Here is a 22,540-nt window from a genome sequence, read left to right as displayed (position 1 = left end):
CATCCCTTAGAAACAGCTGTAATATTTTACTTATTTTTCAGATTTACATTAGTTTGTATTTCCGTCACAAGAAACGATTTCAATGATACACGAGGATCAAAACCAGTCAGAGATCACAAGATGTTTTGACATAACAGTCAAACGTGACTTTATTTACCTACAGATATCACTCATAATTCACTACTTCGAAACTGAAGTGTTGTGACCGTTACTCACCCCCGATATTAACATAGTTTATATCCACTCCCAGTACCGACGGAAAACAGCTGTGATTAACACCATTGGCTATCAATCCAGTTCTTGAACTGAATCTTACAGCGCTTTAGCAGATATCTGCTTGATCTAATCCAGTAACGTTAAAGTTTAAACATTATTCAAGGATGTGGGCGTTGTCCGCTCTATATGTCCATTCAAAGCTAATTTGAACGTAAGTGATAAATCGGCTTCATTGTGGGATAGAAACGGATGCGCAACATTGCGTTAGGTAGGGATAGAAACAGGCGTGCTACCTTGAGTGCTACCAGTTTAGTAACAGGCTCAAAGATAAGTAACATTTAAAGATGAACACAGTAGATTCAGAATAAGGGCAGATGACTGTTATAAACAAATTAAATTAGTTCAGGGGCTATAGTTGAAAGAAAAACCGACATAACGAGTATTAGTGAACACAAATATGAAGAACGCTGATTACAGGGATTATTTTGAAATTCTAGTTACAAGTTATTCAGTAATGACGGAATATATATATAAAAAAAAGTGGGTGGTTTTTAGTAAAAACAGGTGAACTGTAGCTTGTTGGGATGGAAGATGAAACAATAGTGAAGAAGTTCGGGTACAATGGATTACAATCAGATATTTCAGTGGTAGTTATAGACTGCCTGATGTTAATAATATCAGGATTATTGTTAACAGAGATATTAATATAATAACTAGAAATTTAAGTTTTAGGTCCAGTAAATCAGATTGTATGGAATCAAGTGACGACGGAAATAGATTTATTGAAGTGTTTCGAATTTGGTTTTCTACATTAAATGGTAAGAGGACGGCCTGTTAGAGATGCTAATTTTAAATTCATTGTTAAATACTAATAAGTATGTTATTGCAAGAATTGACGTGAGGGAAGACTGGTGGTGTGTAATTATGATGTTTTGCCACATGATGAGGTAAAAATAAAATTTTGGTTCCTAATTTTCAGAAAGCCAATCTTGAAACTAAAACAATATTTATCTTTAAATAAATCTTTTCCAAATCTGTTCTCATGCCAGTTTTTACACATTATCTCAATTTATTAATGATGACCTGTTTGTTTTTAGTTTTCTTTATATTTATTTTATTTTCTACTTTTACAAGATATTAGCAATATTCCTGACCTTTATGACTTGTAAAAATGACCACATTCATGTAGTTTTGAATCTCGTGGTTGTAAACAGAAATATTGAGATTCAAATTAGATAAACTACCAGGACCAAACTACTCTTCCCAGAATTTTAAAGTAAAAATCTACAATCCAAGTGTTTGGTCTCTAATTTTAACAAATCAATAGACACTATTTAGCATGTGCCTAAGGACTGGATAGTTACTAATGTTTGTCCTGTTTATAAAAGAAGCGACAAAAGTTACTATGAAAATTACACACCAGTTAGGCTTACTTCTGTAACAGGAAAAATTCTAGTCTTATAGAAGTCTAACAAGTTCATTTAGTGAAATGTCTTCTAAAAGACAAAATGGATTTACGAAAGGTTTTTGTAGAATGTTAGTTTTTATCTGAACAGTTTTCAAAAAGCTTTAAATGAACTGCTGCACAAAGCATTAGCTAATAAAAATCTCATTGTGAAAAGACAAGTTAAATGAAATGTATGATGGAAGAAAAAGTTGCTTATAAACAAGTCCTGTCAAACTGAATTCTTACTACCAGTAAAAGGCCTCTTGGGTCTTTCCCGTTTTTTCATGATATTGGTAGAACCATAGTTTGTATTAGCTGCTTAATTGTACTAAAGATATTGGAGCATTTTAAAATTACTTTGATGAAATGTAAGTTGGTTAAATATTTGACAAGTAACTTTTAACTATATTAAGTTTGAGATAAAAGAACCTGGATTATCATAAATTGGATCACACTTAATACAAATGGACCACACTTAACACTAACTGAAAGAAAATAAAAGGATCTTGCCAGAGTGATCAATAATCCACTCAAGCTTTTGAGGTAATGCTCTGATGCTACTAATAAAGCAAACAGGATTTTGATTAGAAATTAAAAGTGGTAATTATCTCCATATAAAGCAGTGATTAGTCTTAACTTGAAATAATGTACAGTTCTGGTTTCTTCATTTAAAAGATAATATTGATTTATTGGAAAGGATTCACAGGACAGTTACTAAGATGATCATTAGGAAAGGTTAAGCTTCATTAACTAATTTTCTTAATGAAAATAGGAGGAGACGATGTTTATTTTCACAGAATTATCCAGATCTAAACGATAAAAGCCTCCGATTTTGTTAAACCGTGTTCCAAATATCACAGGACAAGAGGACACAACATTGAGATTTGTAAGACAGACTAGGTTCCAACTGACAGTTCTGTTTCTAACAGTAAGTAAGTGATTGAATTACGGAATGAGTTGCTGTCTGCAGCAGCGGAAATCACGAGTTTGCTGTAGAAATCAATAAGTAAGTTTAAATACTCTTAATGTGGTGGGAAAGGACAGCTTTGAAGGGCCAACTTTTCCCTCTGTTTCTGTGTTATATTTCTTATGGGTCGGAATTAAATACAGTTATTTGCAAACCTATCTTCGTTCTATAGGTTTTAAATAATTTTTTACCATGCGTCCTAATTTATAAAAGATACGTTGCAAAGCCATGTATATTACAGTAAAACTTTTGACAAACGAATACCATAAAGCTAATCAATGTTACAGCTGTCACGGATTCGCCACCAGGATAAACAATCCAACGGTCACGCTTTACTAATACTGCACGAGGTATGACGTTACATTGACTTTTACACCTATACGTTGATGTGGGGGTATATAAACGGTTTTGTTTGTTTTGAATTTCGCGCAAAGCTACACGAGGGCTATCTGCGCTAGTCGTTCCTAATTTAGCAGGGCAAGACTAGAGGGAAGGCAGCTAGTCATCACCATCCACCGCCAACTTTGGGGTATTCTTTTACCAAAGAATAGTGGGTTTGACCGTGACTTTATAACGCCCCACGTCTGAAAGGGCGAACATGTTTTGTGTGACGGGGATTCGAACCGCGACCCTCAGATTACAAGTCGAGTGCCTTAACCACCTGGTCATGCTAGGTATGGAAACAGAAATCCTAATGATGATGAAAACAAGTTTGAATTAAGAATAGAAAACTGAGTGTTATAAAACCCATACGACATTTTATATACTACGTTACTTGTATGGTTGTGCTAGCACGTAATTAATCTCATGCCATAATGATATTATATAATTCTACAGTTTGAAACCTTAACAATCAAGACTAGTATAATGCTGTTAAACCTTACAACTAGGTTACCGTTGAGGTTGGTACAAAATTAACATAGGAGGGATAAGATCATTGGAAACAACCAACAACTTAGGAGTAGGTGATAACAGGTGGGACCAAACAACTGAAGAGCTAAGAGTTCGAAAACACCAACAGTTAAAGATGAACTCTGAGAACTATCAAGAATTAGAAATCGAGGATAAAATCTGCAACCACCATCTGAATCTGAAGAGTGAGAAATGTAAATAAAACAAGCTACATGATTGACTAGTCACCAGTAACTTGTAAGCATCATAATTTTTCGTGATGCATTTTATATGACTTTTTTACATGTCGGATAGAAGAGCTGTGCGAAACGTTAAGTCAACAAAACATGTAATGTTTTTTTATGCTACAGCCTACGAAAGCGATACATAATCATCCATACAATTTTGTGTCAACTATTTATAATAGTAAAATATCTGAATATCTGTGAACAAGAAAGGTCTTAATGCACAATACAATTTATAACTGGAAGCAAGCTGTCAGTACGTCATAATTCTACGACTGACAAAGATATACTATCATTTACTAACATGTAATTGTCAAAGTTTAATTAATTATCTTTCGTAGTGTCTTTCCAATGTCAATAAAATATTTTGGGATTTAAAGAAACCTTTTCTAAAAAAAGAGCTTTCCGGTAACGGTTAAAGATTAAAGTTATTAATATGAATAGAGATGAAATGTTGATAGAATAAACAGACCAAGGCCGAAGTTGTTCTAAAATAAAAAGATAACAGAAGCCTAAACATCATGGAGTTAGAATATTTAACTACTCTCACAAGAAATCCACTGTGTGAACTGACGTATTGTAAGTACAGTAACCTATATAATGTAGGTGTTTCCTTTTACTTTGTCCTTTTTCTAGCGCTGCGGTTACGCCTGAAGAGGGCGTTAGTGTAGAACAAGTAGATCCACCCTGAGCAACCAGTTGAGACACCACGACACTGGTGCGATTATTAAAGTTCGTTAATGGCTTTTCAAACAGTAAACAATTGATAAATCTTAATCATTTATTTAATTAATTAATTAAGTAATTAATATACAACGTATGCTTTTGTAATAAAGGTAGAATACACGATTTTAAGTTTTTATAGAAAGGTGGAGTTAAACGATTAGGAAAGTCCTGAATAAAGTGATCTTGGTTAGGAGTATAAATAGAAATGAACCACGGGAAATAGCTATTGGAAAAGTTTGTACAGTCCTTGTTTAAACTATCATAATTAACATTATCAAAACATAAAAACAAATGAGCATTTAGTTTTATAAACACCATTCTTGTCCTATTGTTCCATTTCTAACATCATAGGTTTTTCCGTTAGAAGTGTATACAAATTTTTACAGTTTAAGTACACTGAAGAGATTTCCAAACACGTTACGGAAAATTAGGGCAAACGTTCATTTCAACATTGAGATTGAAACTCGTATAACAGCAACAAAATTATTTAAATAAAATACTTAATAACAAACAAGATTATTAAAGCATACGTTGTATGTGGCTCAGCTGGAGATTTTATAACCCCAAAAATCTAGGATCGATTCTAACTGTGGACAACATTAGCAGCGTATTTTGTAGAATTGTATTTAACTGTTGCGGTGTGTAAGCTTTTTACCAACCGGCAAAGAATGACAAAAGTTATACTTGTCAAGAGACATTATTATTAGACCTATTACATTTTTAAAATACCAACTTCTTTATCTCGTAGCTTAAGGATTTAAGAAGAGATATATCATAATATTCCAACCACATAATATGCGTCATATCAACTGCGGTAGACGAGTTTCGTTAAGGCCAATGCTCTTCAAGTACACCGTTGGCCAAAATCGTAAGACCAATGAACATAAAGAAAAAATATGCATTTTGCGTTGTTAGACTCAACCACTTATTTGAGTAGAGCTTCGAAAGATGAAAATAATAAAAGGAAAAATAAAAACCTTTTTAGCATTTAATAGGGAAAATGTGAACACCATACCAAAAAGAAATCCTAAACAGGGAAGGAAATGCCTAACAAGAGGTCTCAGTAATGAGTTGCATGGCCGTCATTGTGAATAACTTCAAAAATTCGCTTGGGCATGGTCGATATAAGCGTTTACAGAAGGCTGGCTGGTGAAGATGGCTTCACGAAGATCATGCACTATTTGGAATTGACGTCCATTTCTATATACTTCCCTTGCCATCCACACCCAAACATTTTCAATGGGGTTCAGTTTGGGCGAACACGCTGGATGGTGCAAAAGAATCACGTTATTCGCCATGAAAAAGTCCTTTGTTCTGCGAGCGTTGTGGATTGCAGCGTCGTCCCGCTGAAAGATCCAATTATTTCCACACAAGCGAGGGCCTTCAGTCAATAAGGATGCTCTCTCCAACATGCCAATGTGGCCAGCTGCTGTTTGACGCCCCTGTATAATCTGAAGCTCCATTGTTCCATGGAAGGAGAAAGCACCTCAGGTCATGATGGAAACTCCTCCACTGTGTCGTGTAGAAAATGGTCTCCGGTGGGATATCCTTATCGTACTAGTAACGTTGGAAGCCATCTGGACCATCCAGTTTAACTTTTTACTCAGAGAACAAAACCTTCTTCCATGTTTGGTGCTTCTCAGCAAAGTTTAACCGAGCTGTTTTGGGATGTGGAAGGAGGCGTGGCCTTTAAAGACGCTTACGGTTTTTAAAACCTCTCTCTTGTAGATGCCGTCTTATTGTTCTTGAGCTGCATTCTGCGTCCGTAAGGGCCTAAATCTGGTTCGACGATCGGCTGGTGTCTTGCCGGACAACCCGTCGAATCCTCCTGCTCAATGCCGGCGAAATTTTCTTGGGCCGACCATTCGAAATTCTCGTTCCGTATCCCTCAGGGTCTTTTAAGAAATTTGCAACAGCAGTTTTAACTACGCCCAATCTCACCATCGATGGCATGTTGAGAGAGACCTTGCATTTGCAGCTCGACAATTCTGCCTCGTTCAAACTGTAAACGTTTTAGCCTTTGCCATGTTTTACTCAATGTAACACAGTAGATGTTGACAACGCTAATGCTTTAACACAAATGACTTAATTTCGTTACGTGTTTACCGATTAACGCTTCGTTTCAGTATGGTCTTAAACTTTTTACCAGCTAGTATTTAGGCTGATTTCATAGTGTTCTTATTTTCCCTATTAAATGCTAAAAACGTTTATTTTTATTTTCATCTTTCGAAGCTTTACTCAAATAAGTGGTTAAGTCTAACAACGCAAAATGTATATTTTTCTTTATGTTCATTGGCCTTGAGAACAGCAGTATGTGTGTGTTAAATCTACATCGAACTGTCTACTGTGTCCACCGAGGGGAATCGACCGCCTGATTTTAACATTGTAAATCAGAAGGTTTATCACTGTCCCACCGGGAACCCTGAGCTCTTCAATCCAGCTGCAATATAACAATCGCGATAGTGGTCGAACAATGTACATGTAAGACAAGTGATATAATTGTATCAAGGTGTGTATAATTTTACAAAACGGCTAAGACTAATTCTCATTATACTTGTCCTAAAGAATTTGTATTAAACCACATTTGGATTGAACACCACCTTCTTCATGTGGTGTATTAAAGCTTTTACAACAACTTTAATATAACAATTAAAATTATTTCCTTCCGAGAGACGAATATCGTAACATGGTGATGCCACGTCAGAATATGTAGATCTTAGCAGTGTATTAACCCTACACTTGGCGGGTTTTTTTCCCGTTATTTCATAATTAAATACATTAATCTTACCTAATTGATATCTTTCTCATTCCACACCCTTGAAACAGTTATTTTCGGCAAGTTCAAATCACATTCTCATTAGGTCGACATCTCAAAATAAGCAGAGGTATTTATGTTTTTTAAACATTTTATGAAGGCCTTAGAAAATCAGAAATTAAAAACCGCTGGAGGTACAGATATCAATATACACGTCATTAGCAGAAAATGTTGTGTTTTGAAAATTTACAATGGAACTGACCATCTTAAGACAAATATACACCACTTATGGTTTATATATGAAAAATTATACAGAGGAACCACTTCGTAATAATTAGATAACGTACCAAAACATCGCTTAAACATTTCAGTTTGTCAGCTAAATATGCTTTTTTTTTTGGTAGCAACTCTTGTGACGTATTAAACTATGCTGATATATCACAAAATTAATTCAGTAACCGGACTCAGGTTTGGTATTCATGGGATGGCTGGTTTCGTTATGATTTTGTTATTAACCCTTGGACTTGAATCTGAGCTATCAGGGTGCTGAGTGAAATGAGATTCTATTTACTAAAGAGTTATAATTGCCGAACAGAGATTAACTAAAACTGCTTAAGGCCTTTTTTCTTCTTTACAACCATATGAAATGTTTATAAAGCTAACAATCTTCGGAAATTCAAACTTATGAATTTCTAAAGACGAGATGTTTCAGAGGAAAATTTATAAACTTAATACAATTCGCCTTTTGATATACCTAAGAAGTTTGTTATTAAACATTTCAGTGGGCGTAAATAAAATCCTGAGTGACTATATCAGGAGCTATCAATATCTTACAAGTTCACTAATTAGTGGAACCTATAACAACGGAAAATTGAGCCAACAAAGATCTTCATGTTGTTTGATAATAAAAGATTAATGTCACCTGAAACCCGTGTGGCTTTACATTCTGACACTTCTAAAGTTTTAGAATAATTTGAGCCAGGTATCAAGATCAAATTTGGCTAAATTAACAAATGATTTCTTTTTCTCAAGTAAATAGAACCAAATGTTTAGCGAAATATCGCGTTTGTTAGCCTGTTAGTATAGTTTTGGATATCAGTTTGTTTTGATGTAGTAGCAGTAAATACGTTACGTTTCGTACAACGAAAAAAAAAAGTTTGATAAACTGGTGTTAACAGCTATAGTGATCTTACACCTGTCACGATATTAGTGTGTATTAATTGCGCTAACTGAAATAAAACATTTTGCTATCGTTTAGTCGAATAAACGTGGTTTTATTTTGTAATAAATAATAATTAAAAAACAGTATAAACCGTTAAACGACAAATATTTTCAATATTAAGCAAAATAATCGATGTGTCATACGAATATTCTCACTCAAGTCAGCTTCAACCAGTCAAACTGTTTACGTGAAACATTCGTTATTTGTCGGTTGATCGATTATCCAAACGGAACCAATTTTATTTAGTCACTTGTGTTTTATGGCCAGCTTTATCGTGTTATAGTTATATTTGTTTAAGGTGTATATTATCGACACTTCTTCTAATCCCATATTCGTATCACATTCGTGTAAGAAAGTACCAGCTGGTCCTTATGAAAAGGTGAGTTGCTCAGATTATAAAACAACCTCAATGTATCTATTTCATAAATATTTGAATAAGCCATTACATTTTGATTGTAGTTAATAAATGTTTACATATGACGTTTATTAAAAAAGATAAGTACTTATTGTAAACATAAGTACTTGTTGTAAACTGCTCTTATTACAATCACGTGCACAATTATTTTATTTCCACAAACTTTGGTTTCCATGTCATTAATTGCACTCATACATGTACAAAATAAATTCAAGTGTTAAAACGCCTTCAGAAACCACGAAAATCCGCCATTTTCCACGAAAACTACGTTTTCCGCGAGAGTCATATCCCCTACCTATCTAGTAAGGCTTCACTACTTTTCTTTTTTCTCCAAAATTTGAGTTAAATTATAAATTCCTAACAACGTCCCTGTAACTCCGAAGTACAAGTTCATTGAATAATACTTTAACCTAAGCCATCATTAACACAATAAAGTGTTTTGCTGGATATATTGAGCAAAGATAATTTATGGGGATTAATGCATAGATAAAGAACATTCAAAGCCATATTTCACCTGTTATAAACATCCCATTTTCTGGTTTCTTCAAGGTCTTCACCATTCCACCCTTTCACAAAGTAATGTTCAAGCAGCTGTAAGGAGTCGATTTTCAAATGAACTGTGTTTAAGTAAAATATTACAACGTAAGGCAAACACCAAGTCGAAAACTGAACAAAGCATCGTTAATATGTTGTAGCGCATATGACAGAAAAACCTTTTCTAAACAATTTGGGAATTGAGACTAACGATTAGCAGCAGTTTATTGATTAAAACTAAATTGTGAACTTAATAAGCAAATAAAATGTTAAAAGACGTTACCCGAATCATATTTCAAAGGATGGATTAGACTTTCATAACTTTTTCTTTACTTAAAAAAAGTCCAAACACTATATTCGTACCTTTACATCATATGCCACAAGTCTTAAAATGTACCTGTCTTACAGCTACTCTGGAGCAGTTCTTACTGCAGGTTTCGCCTGTTTACAGTGCATATTTCTGACATGAAGGTTACAGCCTCGTAACTTAATTAATCCTCGGATGTGATGAAGCATGGCTAAGAAGGATTTTAGTAATAATGGATAAATATCGATAGATGGCGCTGTACGTATCGCGCCAGAAAAAGTATGCGCTTCAGGAGCTTTCCTAAAATAACTTAAGGCTCGTATTATGAAACGAACATTAACCTGGAATAAAGGAATATCGAGGTTAAACAGTAAGAATAATATTATAAAAAACCTTTCACTACATAATATTAAAATCCCGTACATTATCTAAATCACAATTGTGTAAGTGGTAAAAAACACAAAATAGACTCGCCCGATCTGTTAAAAATTAGCTATAAATTATATTTATGACTTCGCAAGCCTCTCAATGCATTTATTTCACTTACATTTGTCTGCACTTTTACTAGATAAACCTACTCTTCGAATCCAACATGTCCAATTGACAGTGGCGCAAGAATGACTTGTATTACCAAACACCTCAGGAGTTACTATCCGCAGTTTTAGTACCACAAATAGTCCACCAGTAAAAAACTGCTAGCTTTACTTCCTGCTTTAACTAGCGAAATATTATTTCAGATATTGATTACACTGACAGTTACGTTTTCATTAGATATTGTGTGGCTTCTTTCTTATACCTTAGAATTCTATTTTAAGAATGTTGATTCTAAAAAGGAAAATTCCAACAACACTATGCATTTTCTTGGAACGCACTCTATCTACCTCTTCAATCTCGACTTTAAATTTGAAATAAAGTAGCATTTTAACCATAGTTACTGTAAGCTCTTAAAATCGAACCCATGAAGGTCGTTGCCATAGTCACGTAGATGGATAGAACTTATTCCGCTTAGCTATTAACTGAAGCAGTTAAATAAATTTTCACGTCTTAAAACCAAAAGGCGGAAAGTGCAATTTTGGAACAGTAGTTAGATTATTCGGATGAGTGACCAAGAACACGTATTTGTGTATTTTATACAGAACTACGAATCTTTCCACGAAGATGTATTTTATGCTTTAAATAGACACAACTTACATTTCTGTATAAATACCTTTAGCGTAAATTATTTTTGGTTAGTAAACACAAAGGTAGTTTGCATTTTGTATGTGTTTTTGTGTGAACTTCATATACGCATTATTATAAAAAAATAGTTATACGGTACACATTTTCTAAAACATGATGAAAGAAACAAACAGAACCATAAATCTGAGTGTAAAAATACTCGTAGAAAATTTATCTGACTGTAAAACATTAATTCTAAACACTTTTTTCTTTAAAACTTAACCGACATGGCCAGGTGGTTAAGACACTTAACTCGTAATCCGAGAGTCGTGGGTTCGAATCCCCGTCACACCAAACATGCTCGCTCTTTCAGCTGTGGGGGCGTTATAATGCGTGGTCAATCCCACTATTCGTTGGTAAAAGAGTAGCCCATTAGTTGGCGGTGATGACTAGCTGCCTTCCCTCTAATCTTACACTGCTGAATTAAGGACGACTAGCGCAGACAGCCGTAGTGTAGCTTTGTGCGAAATCAAAACAAAACCGAAAAAATAACACTTGAACTCTATCTGCACGAAATTTATCTGAATTAAAAATACTCAAAGTCTTCGTTCACAAAGTACAACACGTGTTTAAAGTCTTTGCGAGAAAATTTTCTGTAGACTAATTATTATTACTGCACTTCTATAAAGATTTAATCAGAAGAAGTTTTTGTAATTAACTGCCTCTAACAAAGTTTGACTTTTGATTCATTTTCAATAAATCAATACTGTCAAAAGTACCCTGAGAAATTAGTAATTCGGACAGTTCACAGTTTACGTATAGCTAAAGTTCACGCTAAGTTTTACGTAAGTCAGAATCAGTTATCACTGACAACTCACCTCCACCCGACTTTTACAAGTTTTCAGCTTTGCGTGGCAATTTCCCTATAACTAATAGTTCCATCACTGCTAAAGATGAACGACTATCCTGATTGAAAGTAAAAACTTTTAGCAATTTAGTTCAATAGTTCAAACGTCATTCAAGATGAAATTCTTGCACATCAAGATGGCGCCCACACTGAAGCATTAGGGCTTACGTATTTATATTCAAGGGAATTTTGTTTCGCATTGAACACAGACAAAATTTTTTTTAGCTCCAGCAAGACTATTTGGGAACCTATTCCAAGAACCAAATGCTATTCTTCAATATTCACTTTCCAGAACTTTAAATTAAAAATGAATAAATTAAAAATAAAAATACATTCGTTATCTAGTAGTAAGTTTGGATGTGACGTTTTTGTTGTTATTAATATCAAAACCAATTACCCCTTTGAAGGATACGTGAAACTATTAGCTTTTCGCTCAAATCCCACATGATACTTCTGTACCTTAAACTGTTGTCAATAAAGAACTACGTGCAGGAAGCACATGAAGGCAGCACGAGGAAGCTGAAGGATATTTCAAATACTTAGCTGGAGGCAACGTATAAGTATGCGTCCACCTATTACTAGAGACGCTTATTAACGGCAGACGACAATGAACACGAACTTAAAATTTGTTTGTAGAACTTAAGTTTTGGGAAGAAAAACTTAAACATCAAGTTACTAGTAACTTGTATCGGCAATACAACTAAACCACTTTCCATTTATATATATATATATAGTTGTGTGCTAAAGTTCTCGAATAGTTTGTGCAATATACACCCAAGGATGATCGCATTCCAGACCGACCTTGAAACAAGCGAGTACTGCGAAGCCTTCCTACCTGTGGTTGACGATATGACTTCCACAGTCCGACCTTAAAATAACAAGCCACGTTCTCAAATCCATGCTTGTTCCAAAGCTTAAACTTTTCGTTAACTCGTTAACATAACAATGTATTCTAGTTTCAGGTGAAACCTTCGAGAAGAATGTGGAACTTGCGATTTAACCCGTTTTGTAGCCGAAGTTGTTGCAATCCCGTCAAGTCATATCCATTAAATTTACCATATAAGACGTTATAAATACTTCCATTTACCTTTCTCTTGGAACTTTATAATCCTTCGTTTCTCGACGGCAAACTGTAGACGTCACAAAATCAAGACACAAGGTTTCCTACCACGACAACAGTTTGACGACTACTAGAGAAACTAAAACGGCACAGACGAACCAGGTGAAACACAAACTTTGATTGGTTGCCTGAGTTGTCCGACAGGTGTACTAAGACAAGAGTTGATTGGTAGCTACGTAAGCTCACTGGTATGCAGGCCCATAGACACGGGCTAGGCCGATGACATGGAGAACAAGGGAGAAATCTGGCGTCAATCTAGAAAGGCAATACATGTATATTATATATATCCATATGCTATCATTTAGCCAGAGAAGACGGAATTAGCATTTGAACGTCAGAGTCCAAAAACATTAAACTTTCTTTAATGCATATTTTCACCTCTTAATTTTTACCGCTAACCTTGAGCAGCTACATGTTGGGGCTGTGTCCCCTTTTACGTAGACCTTCCATGTGGTTTAAAAAAACTGGGTCCCCTACACGGAAATATTTCATTTATTTCACAAAGATTAATAGTTATCGCTACATCTCACATTCAAAACTTGTGTATAAAATTATGTGTCCTAGTGGGAAATGTGGTTACTAATCGTCCAGTTGAAGTCAGTCTTTGTTGTTTATATACAACCATGAAGTCGCATTTTAATACGAGTAATTCAGTTTACTGCTTGCGTTCACGTCTCTTACATGACTTTCGACCTGTTCTTATTTATACTGCTTTAATAAACGTGGTATAATAAATCAGTATTTTAATTCAGACTCAGAGGTGAGGGTAAGTAGGATCCAACATACTAGATATGGGTTTTTACTGTTTCTTTACTATTTATCTCCAATAAAAAGCAAACAAAGCTATATGGTTTTCAGACTAAGCCACCTGAAGATATTAACAACTCACCAGTCATGATTTTGTTTTATTTCAAAGTAAAATAGTTTTTTAGGCCTGTTTATTCACCGTACAGTAGCCTAAATTAATTTAGGTATATGAATAATGATATAAAATTTTGCCCAGTTCATTATCGATGTTATAAAGCAGATCAATCATTTAATGATTGTATAAATATATTGAAGACTTCTTTTTTTTTCTACCAAAGGTGAAATTGAAAAGAGAATCTGTTACATAGGAGCCCATACGTACCATATACACTTCACTATTATAAGAGGTTTAATGGTATTTCTTTGGTTTGTTCACCCATATGAGTTTGTTTTGTTTTTAAAAGGCCATATGGGATGCAATATGGGACGAAATTCAGCACATCTAATTCTTTGGTTATCATCTGAGGGCTCAGCTGGAAGCCTCGAGGCTACCATCCAGTGCTCGATATTTTTATCCGACACAACCCGGTTACACCCTTGTTCCAAAATAAATCCAACAAAGATACTAAGTTTTTGTGTATAGATTTATTTCCCACATAATTATTCTAGGGTTTCTGAATACGTAATGCAACAATAATTACACCTATGTTTAGGTATTTCAAAATTAGATTAAAAAACAAATTATCTGATACATAAAAATGTCCCCTTTTTATTTCATCATATATATGCTCTGAAGCGACGGCAGTAGATTTACGTACTTACAACTCTGAAATCTGGTATTCGATTACGCGCGATGGACGCAACATGTAGCCTAGTGTAGCTCTGCTTTAAAACAAATATGCAAGTAAAGTCTTCATCTGTTGTAGTGAAAGCTTCAATCATCCTGAGCCGGTGCTATATCACATGTTCAATCCCCTTAATCTGATGCTATATCACATGTTCTGCTTATTCATATATTAATTTTATTGTTTAGGGCAAGCATCAGGATTCGACGTTTTTTACCAAAAACATTCACTACAATGAACCTACACCGAACGAACAGAACCAACCTATTAACTCCAGTTACAGAGAAACGAAACTTGAACATGTAGTGTACTTTCTGCACATTACACAAAAATGTCGTATATTTTTCGAAAGTGAAAACTAACGTTATTACAAAGAACATCTACATTGTAAAGCATTGCCATGTAAACCATTACCTAATCTAAATCTGTGTGTGTTCTTTTATAACTGGTGAATCTCTGAACCAATTGTTACCAAATATAACATCTGCCCTTAGCGCTCACGAGGAGTGATAAATGAGTCAGATCCTAAGTCTTTACCATGCGTACAACGAATACCTAATTTTCATATTTGGTATGATTGTAACTAATTTTATAAGTAGTATTATTAAAAGATCGATTCAGAATTTTTCTTTTTGGAAGAGTAAATATTTTATTAATTTACAACGGAATGAAAAAATGCGAAAATATTTGTTTTAAGCAGACAATTATAGGTTCTGTGTAATATCAACGGTAGCTGACATTCAAACCCTTATTATACTTATTACACAAATAAACTACAAACAGAGTTATTCTGTTTTAAAAATCCGAGGTCAACATCACGAATAAAGTCTGACATTCCTTCACTCTCGAGGTCACTCAAGTAAACCAAGGATTTTTCTATAACAACCAAGGCAACCAGTATGTCGCACCTTTCCTTTATTTTTTAAACAGAAGACCTCAAAATACCCATTAATACACAAAAAATATTGTTATAACCTAATTTAATCATAAAGAAACAGCTAAATATAAATTTATCTTATTGCGGTCTACAGATCATAATTACGAAGTAAATTATCTTAGTTTATAATAACACCGCTTCCACAGTTTCCCACTAGAGGGCAATACTTTCGAAAATATATTTAACCCCTGCTACCAGATATAATATACCTTTATTTCTAGTGTAAAAAAAAATATATATTTGTAATAATTAAAGTATATAGTATAAATAGGATTTCCTTGTACAGATATAAAAAATAATGCAGTTTACTAATTAAATCATTTTACTATCAGTTTACTAATTATATATATAACCCCTCAATTTAAAAGGAAAATATTTTAAAATTTTACTGTTTTTTTATGCTTTCCTTTTCATATGCAGTGAGGTGTTAGATAAACTTCCTCTAAGTGTCAAGAAGAGTATGGGTGAATGTTAAGATCTCTTTGTCTGGTTTTCTTACAAGATTAATAAAAATATTTAAATAACAATTGGAGGCTTGATCAGGTAATACCTGGGTGTTGTCATACCCTTGGTGTGACACCTTCCGTTAGCCGTTTGAGGTAAACTAGCATAAGATGTAACAATTTATATGCTAAAAGACTTGGCCTAATTTGTATATTTAAGCTCACGCTTCTGCTGGAGAAATTTTATCTGTGTGTGTTTTAGACCTATTTCACACTCATATACTGATCCTTTGTGTTTTTCACTTCATGAATTTTTAGCAAAGACCTGTTGGTTTTGCCAATTTATTTATTTTTTTTTTACAGGCACAGCGGTATATTTACGGCCACACCGTTAAAACCGGGTTTCCATGCCCGTTGTGGGAAGAGCGCAGATAACACATTGTATAGCTTTGTATTTAATTCCAAACAAACCAACTCTTGTATTTTATGTTTACATTTCCGTGAGCATTCCATACGGCTTCTTGGATTAGCCAGTAGAATATAAAGTCATGTCCGTTATTAACACGAAGCTGTTGTATCTACGACTTTAAAATGTACTTCCTTACAAGCTGAGTGGTTAAGGCACTCGGCTCGAAATCTGAGGGTCGTAGGTTCGAATCCCCGTCACGCCAAACCAAACTTACGAACTGAAACAGATAGGTTATAAAAAAAAAAAGAGAGAAAACACAAGTTTCACACGAATAACAATATGTTTACAATTAAGAAGCAATACATCATAATACAATACAATTGACAAATGATCTTCTGTGGTTAAAAATAAAAAGTGAAGGACTAGCAAGACCAGCAATTAATACTTTAATAAAAGAATCTACTTCTTCTAGTACATGTTCTTCTGTAAATTAATCTGGAATAAAAAGGCAAAATATTAAATAAAAATGTCACCATGTCACATTTAAAAAATGAACTAAACCTTTCCTGCAGCTCTGTGAAATAGAAGTTACATTCACCAATTACCATCTTCAAAACATTGATATCAATACTTTACACTTAACGTGAAGCAAATCCTAGTCATTTATTTACATTTAAGTACCACTGAGATCTTTACGGTTTTGCTCAAAATCAAGGAGGAAATAAAACTATCAGAGAGATTTTGTAACTCTCACTGAGAAAGGAATACAAAATATTTCATCTCGGTCTTGAAAGCAAAACTTTCACAAAATCATAGAAGAAGTAAACACTAAAGTTAACTTAATCAAATTCTCTAAAACACACGAAAATTTAACTCTCAAGCCACAAACATGAATTTAAACATGGAATTTAGTCTCGACTGATTAGAATACAGAATACAAAATACCACAACTGGCTCTTGATAGCTCAACTGTCTAGTGGCCAATGCAGGCTAAGGGCTATCATATGACCAGCTCATTAATTAAAATAACTTTTGCTGTAAAAGAAGCAAATAAGTTACAATTGACACTCCGAGCTCTGTTGGTAACTTTGAGAAAGCTAAAGTTAGTAATTCACTTTAGTGACTCACTGTATCTGAATTTGGGATCGTGAAATCAAACATAATTTTAACAATTGTATTTTTTCAGTAAAGATGTGAACATATAGTACATCCCCATATTACAACTATTAAAGTTTCCATGCATTGTTAGACATTCGCCTTCCGTGAATACAGTGGCTAACCTTAACATTTTTCTTTTGTTAAACCAAGACTAAGTTTTTGTTTATCTGGTTTGTTTGTATTTGAATTTCGCGCAAATCTACTCGAGGGCTATCTGTGCTAGCCGTCCCTAATTTAGTAGTGTAAGACTAGACGGAAGGCAGCTAGTCATCACTACCCACCGCCAACTCTTGGGCTACTCCTTTACCAACGACTAGTGAGATTGACCGTGACATTATAACGCCCTCACGGCTGAAAGGGCGAACATGTTTGGTGCAACGGAGATTCGAACCCGCGACCCTAAGATTACGAGTCGAAAGCCTTAACCCACCTAATCTGGTTAGTCAAAAACAGAGTTAATTTGATGCTCTAATTTCTGAAAGTGTGTGAGTAGAGAGCATTTAAGGAAGTGAATGTTTATTATGAAATTAAAGTAGGATCTTATATTTTAATAAAAATATTTCAGGCATTCTCTCAACTATGTAATAAAAGTCATTTTTTGTATATAATCTATATTCGTAACGTTTGAACTGGATCAGTGGTTTGGTGTCAAATAGAAGCCTCGAGTTCAAATCCAAGTCAAGTAACTTTTTAAATAATTTTTTAATATTGATTCACCGTGTTTAGAAAACGATATCACAATAATGTGATATATATAGTTTAAATTAGGAATTGGAATTATTTCTTAACGTTAAATTACACACAGGGATGTTATAGTGCTCGACAATAATGTGGAATTTTCAGTTCAAATCACAGTCCAATAGCGGTTTTGTGTTATTAATATATTTACAACATGCAATTCGAATATTAGAAAAATAGGAATATAATTATAAATTAAGTATGGAATAATATTATAATACATAATAAGCGCCAGATAACATTACAGTACATAGTTATTTATATTTTTCACCTTAGTTTAGAGATTTTTTTAACATTTATTTAAAAATCATAAACTTTTTTTTTAAAAAGAAAAGTTATACATTCGAGCATTTGTCATTGACTTTGTCATCACAGCTAATAAATTACAGGATGTTGGGATATTTCTTCGAAAACCTTTCTTTGTATGGTTAGGCCTACGAGACTTTATCAGGAAGAACGTTTTAACATTGCATATAAATATACATAAATCAAAATTCTACTCAAAAGCAACTCACAGGAGACGGTCAAATATACATTTTTTTTGTTAGAGAAAGCGTAGAAAAATACAAACATTCTCCAAACATATATTGTTATTATGATATAATTAGTCCTCAGGAATAATGTTCATAAAACATTTATTTTGTTTTAATTGTGAGAATAAAAATCATTCAGTATTTACCACCACGGGCAATAATAAATACTTTATGTTTTATGCTTACTTTGATGTCATTTTCGTCAGTTTTCATCTTGTTCCGGTTAAATTTACAGAGGGCCAACACAAACTAGCAAGAGTAGATTATTTGATTATCATCTATATTGTGGCTCTTACTAGTCCCATACCTTTCTTTTAAAGCAGTCAAAATCACACAGTTTTCTGTGTTGTATTGTTTGTCTGGTATTGCATTGTATTGTTTATTATTTTGTAAATCGCGATATCATCTTTAAACATTCATTACTTGCATAAATATGTGCCTTATCTCTTTCTTCGTGGCCTCTTCTTTTTTCTTTTTCTTGTTTTGTTTTGTTGTTGATTTTTTAATTTCACGCAAAGCTACTCAAGGGCTATCTGCGCTAGCTGTCCCTAATTTAGCAGTGTAAGACTAGAGGGAAGGCAGCTAGTCATCTCCACTCATCGCCAACTCTTGAGCTACTTTTTTAATAGTGGGATTGACCATAACATTATAACGCCCCACGGCTGAAAGAGCGAGCATGTTTAGTGCGACGGGGATTCGAACCCGCGACTCTCAGATTACGAGTCGCACGCCTTAACTTACCTGGCCATGCCGGGCCCTTTTTCTTGCACATCGAAAGAAAATATATCCCAAGATTCAAGATACAAGAACCTCCTATTCTTAGTTAGGTGACCCAAAATTCGGGTTTCTAGGGTGTACAGTACCCTCAGGAGGATTAAAAAACACAGACAAACACAAGCTTACTATAGAAATAGCATCACAGGGGTTGCATTATTTGAAGGATGATGAGCTGCTAGTTAAGTCAACTTTATCCTCAGGTAGTGTGGGTGGATCTGAATCTTTTGCTGATGCTTCACCGGTTTTTCGGTGTCCTCTCCTTTCAACAAAGAGCTTGTGGCATTTACAAACAAAAACTATCTGGAGCAATTAGAAGTCTTTATGAAGGTCTTCCCCTTAAGCTAAGCTTCGTAAATAGAGAATGTATAATAGATGGTTTGGGGAAATCAACGGATAAGCCAAGTAATCTAAGAAAGAGAGAGATAATCTCTATAGAACTTTTTTTCAAATGCCATCCATAGAAATCTGAGTCTCACACTTGGCCGTTTCTCCCTTAGGAGAGAGATGAAATACATTAATGGTGGACGAGCTCCCTTTAGGAGAGAGATGAAATACATTAGTGGTGGACGAGTTCTACTATTAGAAGTTTTTATTGACAGTTGAGAGCAAGTGCTCATCAACAATAACATTGGTACTCGTGGGCTAGAATGTCACTTCAAGAGGAAAGATCACTAGCTAAGCCATAGGTGAGTCACAGGATACATATGGTGAATAATATTCACCATTAGAAATTGTTTTACCAATCGGTGTAACTATGCACTCTTGTAGAAGAAATTGACAATTAGTAGAACACACGGGAGTTTCTTTTATAATCCAGCCCTGCCACAAAGTATTGTTAGTAGGTAATTATCACCAGCACAAGTGGTCTCATCAGTTAGTGAGATGGTGCGACCTTGGTGAAGTCAAGTACAACTGAGAAAAAGGCATAGATCCTCTTTGAGGCCACCAAACCCCAAATTGTAGGGGGAAATTGTAGCTTGGCAAAAGCCACAAAACATTCTAGAAAATAAATAAGCACACAAGCCAAAAAAACTCCAATTAATCAATTAAGAACTACTACAGGAGGAGAGGTAGTCAGTTGCTTTGGGAATAATAATAGAGATACTATGGGTGAATAAAGTCACTTCAGTAATGCTCATTATCATCCAGTAACATAAAAGTGTTCCCTCATTATGAAATGGGTGAAGACTTTTGATCACTGCACACTAAAATGAAGAGATATTACAGATGGACTAAGTCTAGATCAGTAATTTTTGACACTGTTTGGCAATGCAGTGAGTGCTTCCTCTCTATGAGGATGAAGAGTGAAAACAGAGAGGAAGTTTCCAAGGGAATTGATAGTGGTAGTGCATTTAGGGACTCAACAAAACTTACTGACATTGTGTAGTACTTGTATCATCACTTGATGACTTTAAAATACCAAATTGATCCTCATCTGAGTTTAAGGCTCCAAGACTCCAAACTTGAGACGGCATCTCCTGGAACAACCTGAGAAAGATCCACATCAAGACTACATGATCACAAAGTTGACAAGCAGATTCCTCTTCCCACCTGCAAGGGAATTGCTGGTCACAAGAGCATATGGTGCATTGTCTGTTTCTATGTCTGGATGATCAAATCCTTGATACAGTTGCATATATACTGGAGGAACATCTACCTAAATAGAACTTAACCAAGTGTAAACTAAGCCATCTATAAAACCAAATTTATGGCTTGCACTTGAGGTCTTACAGAGAAATTGAATGCTTTGGATGATGATTTGGGCTGCATGGATAGGTAGGTGTACCATACAATTGTGGTTGTATATTGTGAAAACATCCCTGTTGACTGACCCAGCTCAAAGTGGTACTCATAATTGACATCAAGGTCTATAGAGAATGGAACTACAAAGGTAAAGTGTCATAATGCAAAACGCTTGGGATTCCCATTCATAACGTTTGCATCATCACTACAGCAATGGCAGCCAGTGCCTCACCCAATTGAGACCCAGTCATCTGCAGGGGCATATCCATAAAATTTGTTCATATCTTAGTTGACTGTCCATCAAAATCAACTACACAGTAAATGATGGAGAACTGGCTAGAAAATTGTTACTGTCATAAATGAAACTCCAGAAAACACAGAACTTGAGTCACAACTGGCCATTCACTCAGGAAAACACAACAGTCATTTGTGCTGAGCCAAATGATGGTCATTTTAAATCTGTACGGTCTTGGTTGTGCTCATCACACGTCTGCAAGTATATACAGTCGGGCAATGAAGTTTCAGGTGGACAAAGAAGATTAAAAAACTCTGATGAAAATAGTCATGTATTAGATGCTTCTAGAAAGTTAACATCCTGTCATAAGGTGCAAACTTCATTCTGGCAAACAGTGACAAACTACGCATAGAAAGAGAGGCACATATCTAACTGCATTATGAATTTGTGAGCATGTGACAAATATTATGATTGCAGACTCAAAATCTGATATTGACAAATAAGAAATTTTATATACTGAAGCAGCTCGCTAATCATTATGCCCATGAAACAGGTGAACTTAATTCTGGCGTGAAGTTTGTCTTATGTCTATATGAATTTAACGATAGACAGTGGATCACTTATATGTAACTATCGAAGAGAATCTTAGAATTTCTGGACACAGATGGTGAATTAATGTTTAATACAGACCTAATTGAGTATATTGATACCAGTGGCTGTCAAACTAATGTACAATACTCGTTGTCTTCTGTCTTGCATACAGATGGTAACACGACACAATGGAATGATATCCTTATGTTGCATTACAACTGAAGTCTATTAGAAATCTATCATTCCTATATAATGGTAACTGGCATGGTAAGTGAAGTCTAGGTATTTGAAACTAGTTGTGGTTTTATGGTACCTCCTTTGCCCTGTGTTTGAAAGCCAATAGTTTGCTTTCAGCCTTCCCTAACTCATTAGATGATTATTGCAGAAGCAACCTGGATTCAACTCAGTACTAAAGTCTTGGTTGCCGTATTTGTTAGGTCTGATGACCAATAAAATAGAGCAACCATATAGGGG

The 22,540-nt window shown here is 34.7% G+C and overlaps 1 pseudogene across 1 annotated transcript in view; it reads right to left on the bottom strand.

Moving 5' to 3' along the window:
- The window catches only part of LOC143240239 (unconventional myosin-XV-like), a 95,557-nt pseudogene extending 82,910 nt beyond the window's left edge, over positions 1–12,647 (bottom strand). The window contains exon 1 of the transcript XR_013021649.1: positions 12,626–12,647. The product of XR_013021649.1 is annotated as an unconventional myosin-XV-like (transcript). The remainder of the gene's footprint in view (positions 1–12,625) is intronic.
- Between the last annotated feature and the right edge of the window lie 9,893 nt (positions 12,648–22,540).

This window comes from Tachypleus tridentatus, chromosome 13 (assembly GCF_004210375.1).
Source record: "Tachypleus tridentatus isolate NWPU-2018 chromosome 13, ASM421037v1, whole genome shotgun sequence".
Taxonomy (NCBI): Eukaryota; Metazoa; Arthropoda; class Merostomata; order Xiphosura; family Limulidae; genus Tachypleus; species Tachypleus tridentatus.
This window is presented reverse-complemented; position numbering and strand designations above follow the sequence as displayed.